Source organism: Miniopterus natalensis, chromosome 9 (assembly GCF_054644295.1).
Source record: "Miniopterus natalensis isolate mMinNat1 chromosome 9, mMinNat1.hap1, whole genome shotgun sequence".
NCBI classification, from domain to species: domain Eukaryota; kingdom Metazoa; phylum Chordata; class Mammalia; order Chiroptera; family Miniopteridae; genus Miniopterus; species Miniopterus natalensis.
In genome coordinates this window covers 22,983,445-22,990,328 of record NC_142089.1, presented here as the reverse complement: position 1 = coordinate 22,990,328, position 6,884 = coordinate 22,983,445, and positions in this window count along the sequence as shown.

Genomic DNA, 6,884 nt, shown 5'->3' with positions numbered 1-6,884 from the left:
ACACCATCACAATCCCTGAAATCGCATTAAGGTGATCCTAGATTGCAAGTCCCTCCAGGTGCTGGGTAGAAGCAAAAGTAAGCCCTCTGTGGACTTACTCTCTGGAGGAAAGTACACTACCCTAGACCAGTTTCTATGAGGAATTTTGCAAATACAGTGCCCAGCATGCACATACACATACACATAGAACAGCACATAAAGAGTTAACATGAACAAAACTAGTAGAGCCAATAGACAAGAAAAACAGACCTTGAGAGGCTTCAGATATTGGAGTTATAGACAAAGATCTTTAAATAGCTCCCAAATGAAAACAGTACAAATGTCCATTAACTGGTGAATGGGTAAACAAAATGTGGTATGTCCATACAATAGAATATTATTCAACCATAAAAATGAACAAAGGTGCTAATGCTACAACATAGATGAACTTCAAAAACATTATATTAAGTGAAAGAAGCCAGACACAAAATGTCATATATTGCATGATTCCATTTTTGTGAAATGTCCAGAAAAGGCAAATCTATAAAGAAAGTAGATTAGTGGTTGCCTAGGGCTGGGAGTGGGATTGGAGATAAACTACAAATGAGTATGGTGTTTCTTCCTTTTGGTGGTAATGGAAATATTATAAAACTACATTGTGTGACGGTTGCACAACTCTGTAGCTATACTAAAAACCATTCAATTGTACATTTAAAACGGGAATTTTATGTTGTGTAAGTTATACCTCAAGAAAGAGTTAAAAATAAACAAGGCAAGCGTTCAATTTAAGATGGTGAAAAAAAGCAATTAAGCAAACCCCTAAAAACAGGAAGGAAGGAAACAAGAAAAAGTCAGAAACCAAGGAAAGAGAACAAATAAGAGAAGGAAAAGTATTTTAAACATAATTAATAAAATGAGGCTGCTGAGTTTATTTATCCGGAGGTGGGTTAATTATCGCAGGGACCGTGAAATCATTTACAGCTTAAGCAAACAGCTTTGGTTTCCAATAACAAACATGTTTTATAAGCTTGTAGTCATTGCATTCTTCAGTGATGACAGGACTGCCATCTCAATGGTAGGATCTGGGTGCTGTTGACCGGCCAGGCTGTACTCGCCCCTGTCCAAGCGCTTCTCATGTATGATCTCTTTGCATCCTCACAACAGCCCAAAGAGGTGGGTACTATTATTATCCACATGTAAAGGTGGGGGTTGGGGCTCGGAGGAGTGGGAACCTTGGCCTAAGTCCAAAGTTAGTCCTCAAGGCCTGGGAGTCACTGGCCGCAGGCTATTTTCCCCTGGGTGCCTGGCCGCTGGTGTCCACCAGGGGGCAGAGAGAAGCTGGTAGTTTAGAAACAGGCTCCTTGTTTTCCTGGATGTCTCCTTAACCTTTCTTTGTGGTCAGAGATAAACTGAGGCCGGGGGAGAAGAGTAACCCACCCCGGTGCAAAAGTGGGACCAGAGTCCAAGACTCCAACTTCCTAGGAGCTTGGATCCCGGCCCTAGACTCAGGTGACCCTCAGCACATATGGCGAAACGGTGGCCATGAATCCTGGATTGTGACCAGGCTCTGACCCCACCTGTGAACTCCACACACACCGGTGGCTTCACAGGTCACACTGCCCTGCGCACAGAAATGACACAGCTGCCACTTCCTGAGCGAGGCTGATCATCCCTAAGTCACAGCTGAGTTCTTGTCAAGCGGGGACAGCGCCTCCCTCATAGGACTATTCTGAGGATTCATGCAAAGTGGAGGAAGTTCTCAAGAAGTGAACTTGGCTATACTATTGTTGTTGTTGCTATTTTATTATGAATAGCAAGGTGCCCCGAAACCAGCAGAGGGGTGTGTCATTTACGCTGTTAAGGAAGAGGAAGTGGGGCCCAGAGAGTCCCACGGCCGGGGGGCCGAGCTGGCACCTGGACTCCAGGCCCTGGCCCTGCGGTGAATGAGGGGCCGCTGTCGCGGCATTAGCACAGCCCTCTAGGCGGGCACAGTTATGATCCTGTCTTACGCGTGAGAAGTCCGAGGCTGACAGAAGGCAAATGTCACAGGGCTGGCTGGAGCTTTGATAGGAATCCCGTCTGTCTGCGTCCAGAGCCTGCGCTTCCACTGGTATCTGGCCCTCGCCTGCGGGCGGGTGTAAAGTTATCACGCAGACTCTCTGTGGCTGGGGTGTGTCTGTGCAGAATCACTGGCTATGAGACACTAGAGGGACTCCGTACCTGTCCCCTGCACTCTGCTGATTCCATTCTAGAGTGCGGTTTGAGTAAAAACGTCTGGACATTCCTCTGGGTCCCTTCTATTGTGGTGAAATATACATAACAAAAATGACCCTTTTAACTGTTTTTAGATGTGCAGTTCAGAAGCATTAAGTATATTCATGCTTGTTGTGCAACGAGCATTACCATCCGTCTCCATAGCTCTTCACACCCCAGGCAGAACCTCTGTACCCATCAAACACTAACTCTCCATTACCCACCCCTCCAGCCCCTGGCAGCCACTGCTCGACTTTCTGTCTCTGAATTCAACTACTCTCGGTATCTCATGAAAGCAAAACCATGCAGTATTTGTCCTTTTGTGTCTGTCTCCTTTAACTTAGCACATCTTCAAGGTTCATCAAGGTTGTAGCGTGTGTCAGAATTTTCTTCCTTTTCAGGGCTGAATAATATTCCATTGTATGTATATCCCACATTTCGCTTATTCATTCATCTGTGATGGGTATTCGGATTGTTTTCACCTTTTGGCTGTTGTGAATGTGCTGCTGTGAACATTGGTGTACAAGGGCCTGCTCGGCCCAGCCGGTGTGGCTCAGCTGGCTGAGCGCTGTCCGATGCACCGGGAGGTTGCTGGTCTGAGCACATGCCCAGGTTGCAGGGGGCAGCTGATTGATGTTCCCTCTCTCACCCTCTCCTTTCCTCTCTCGGAAATCAATAAAAACATATTTAAAAGCAAAGCAAAACAAAAAATACCTATCAAACTCCCTGCTTTCAATTATTTTGGATACATATCCAGTAGTGGAACTGTTGGATTATATGGTAATTCTATATTTAACTTTTTGAGGAGCCACCATACTGTTTTCCACATCAGCTGCACCATTTTACATTCCCACCAGCAATGAAGAAGGGTTCCAATTTCTCCACATCTTCATCAACACTTCCTATTTTCTTTTTTTAAAAAAAATAACAATCATACTAATGGATGTAAAGTGGTGTCTCATTATGGTTTTGATTCGCATTTCCCTAATGATAAGTAATGCTGAGCATCTTTTCATGTGCTTATTGGCTATCCATACATATTTCTTTGAAGAAATGTCTACTTAAGTCCTTTGCTTATATCTAAATTGGTTGTTTTATTGTTGTTGAGTTGTAGGAGTTCTTTATATATTCTGGATATTCTCGGATATATGATTGGCAAATATCTTCTCCCCTTCTGTGAGTTGCCTTTTTACTCTGTTATGACATCCTTTATCTTGAAGACTAATTTACCTGATATTAATATAGTCTTTTATTTTCATGATATATCTTTCTTCCGTCCATTTACTTTCAACCTGAGTTTTTATATTTATAGTGCATCTCTTATAGAAAGCTGGTCATTTATTCTTGCTTTTTTCCTCTCTAACTCATCTGGCAATCTCTGACTTTTAATTGGAGCACTTAGTTCTTTAATAGGAGGTGACCTGACCATTGGCTGTAGATTACCCATGAAGACAGAACCATCTCATTATATTTATTTGTTCCTTCTTACCATGTAAGCACACCTTGGGAACATCATGAGCTGTATTTCCCCAACATCCTAGGTACAGCCAGCCAGGCAAGCGAGTGAGTCACCTTTTAGGTCCCTTGGCAGTCATTTTATGAGACATTATTGTGTATCTACCTCACCGTGGCCTGGGTCTGACAGGGTCAAGACAGGAGCTCTGGGCGGGATCCTGTGATAGGATTAAACAGGCCCTCAGATCACAAAATGCAAAGGATAAAGGTGTCAGGGATAATACTGGATCATCTCCATTCCTGTGGTACCTTTCTTATGGAAAACTGTTCTCTCTACTCTTTTAAATTGCTGTTACATTTTTATATTCTATATAGATAAAGTCTTGGGGATTATGAATTTAACCTTGTGGTTTCATTAGTGAAAATTCATGGATTTTCATTTGTGGCTGGTGTGCAAGAAAACCAGTCACATAAGTAGAGTCTGAGCCTGGCTGGTCACCAGCCCTCACAATCCAACACAGCTTTGTGCTTCAGTTCATTGCCCCCCACGCAATAATGAACATTTCTCAGTGGAAGGATTCATGAAGGTTGGAGGCTACTCCTTTCTCAGAGTCTAGTAAATTCAGCAAATATTTTTTGAGACTCTAAACATGAGTCTGACACTGGGATCCAAAGGTCAGTCTCTGCCTCAAGAAGTTCACAGTAGAGAGAGAAAGTGGAGGGAGCAAACATGTGAACAAATAAATGCCCTTCAATTTGATAAAATGAGTGAGTTGGGAGGGGGAGAGATTTAATTACCCATGAAGGCAGAGATGTATCGGAAAGACAAGTTGTTGCTTCAGCTGTATCTTATAGAGAGGTAATACTGGATGGGGCAGGCAAAGGGGATCTGGCTGTTCTCGGCAAAGGAAACCATGTGCGCTAATGAACAGAAATGTCAACAGCAGGACAGGTGAGGGCCCCAGGTAATCCCATGTGACTGAAGCACAGTGTACATCTTTAGTGGCCAGACAATACTGTGAGTAGGGGTCAGCAGCAGGGACCAGGTGGTGGACGCAAGACCACTGAGTACTAGATACATGATCACATAGTGTCCCCCCCCAGTCCCCAAGATGTGATCTTCAAAAAAACCCCAAGAGTCATAGTCAAACGCATTAGGAAGACGGTGAATTAAAGCTAAGCTGGTTTCTTTACTGCAGGGCTTCTCAGAGCTTACAAAAATGCTGATTGCATTACGGCTGTCCTGGGGCAAACAAGCAAAAACAACGGTTACCAAACTCCTTTTTGTAGGAAACCCCTTAAAAACCTCAGTCTGGGAAATTCTGCTGTTAGCAGTGAAAGGCCACGGATATCAGATTTTTATTGAGAAATACAGTCGGGGGAATGAGGAGTGAGGGAGGGGCGGGAAATAAGGTGAGAGCCAAGGAGGCAGTTGGAAGCCTGTCACGGCCGTCGGGGAGGAGATGCTGTGTGAACCACGCAGTGCAGGGGGCGTGGGAAGGCGTGGGATTTACGAAGCCTTAGAGGTGCAGTCAGTAGACCAACTGCCATCACGAGGGAGGGAGGGACCTCACCCGCTCCAGGTCTCTGGCTTTGATCATGTCTAGTCAGCGACTGGATATAACTAATAACCTCCTGGAGTAGAGTCTGCGCTGGATGTGTTTGGGGGTCAGACATGACCTGTCATGGCACTGAAGTCTCTAGAGGACGCGCTCATGGCCGGATGAAAGTCTAAGAGGAAGAACAGGGCTGCAGACAGAACCCCAGGGGCGCGGTGTGGAGGAAGGGGGGGGAGGGGAAGGAAGAAGTGAGAGCGGGGTCCTGGGAGCCAAGGGAGGGGAGCAGTTAGTGATCCCCCCACGTGCACATTTCAGCAGCAGAGCTGTTTTTACCTGTCGTGTTGGCAGAGATTTATTTATATGTTTAACAATAATACCTAGTGTTGACAAGGGTGGAAGACGCTGAGGGCCTTCACAATTAAGAGGCGCAAAGACTCTCTGGCCCGCGTGTTCAGTGGTTAGATCCTTGGCCCCGCACAGAAGGGTCCCGGGCAGGCACCTGTGTGGCAGGTCTCTCCCTTTCCCTCCCTTACACTCTCTCTAGAATCAATGGAAAAAACATCCTCCGGTGAGAATATACAAAACAAACACAAACAAAACCAAAAAATGCGCAAAGGCTGTTGCCTGGCGCTGAGGAAGGGCCCCGTCGCGGGTCCGCAGGGCTGGAGCGCGGTGCGGTCTCCCGCGGACGGTTGGATCAGCGCGGGGTCCGCAGGGGGCGCAGCTGCTGGAACTGAGGAGGCGGCGCTTCTGGGGCGCTGGCTGGGGCACGCGGGAGCCAGGTGGGTGGGCGCCCTGGGAGCAGCGACTGAGCTGGCCTCAGGCAGGGACAAGCCCTCAGCGATATATGCAAGGGGACAGCGGGAAAGTCGCCGGGAGCCCGCCCAGGAGCTGCGGTGCCAGGGTAGGGGGCCCGGCTGTGCTGGCATAAGGAGGCGCCCACTCTCCGGGCCTGGCTGGCACCCACGGAGCCCTTCCAGACGGGACTGAGGCCTTGTAGCGGGTCCTGGGGCGACACAGAGAACCTAGGCGGAGCTGCGGGGTCACTCGCAGGCCAGACGGACACTCGGGATTGCCGCCCGCGCGAGGGCGCTCGAGGACGCGCCCCGGGAGCGCAGGTTCTCGCTTTCTCCGGACCCGGCCGCTACCCTGGAGCCCTCGGACAGAGCCGGCACCGCCCGAGGGCGTGGACAGGGCTGCGAGGGGAGCCCCGGACGCCCCTGACGCCCCTGAGGGCTGGTCTGTGGACCCCTGGGCGGGCGGGCCCGCCCACCACCCACCACCCACCACCCACCACCCACCACCCACCACCCACCACCCACCACCCACCAGCAGACAAATCTCCTGGGCGCCGCCACCCACCACGTCAATTACAACTCAGAGCTCTTCCCGGGAAGGTGGGTTCTGGGCCTTGGCCCCGCCCCCGCGCCCCCATTGGTCAGGCCTGGAGGGGGCGGGAGCCCGGGCACCTCTAGCGGAGCGCGCGGCGGGGACCGCGTTGGGCTGAGCGGGAGCTCGCGGGTCCGCACCTCCCCGAGCGCCTGGAGCGCGGGCCCGGCAGCAGCCCGACTGCACGCCACGGCGGCGACAGGCAAATTAGCCAACGGTCCGCAGCCCCTGGAGTAGACTCTGCCGCAG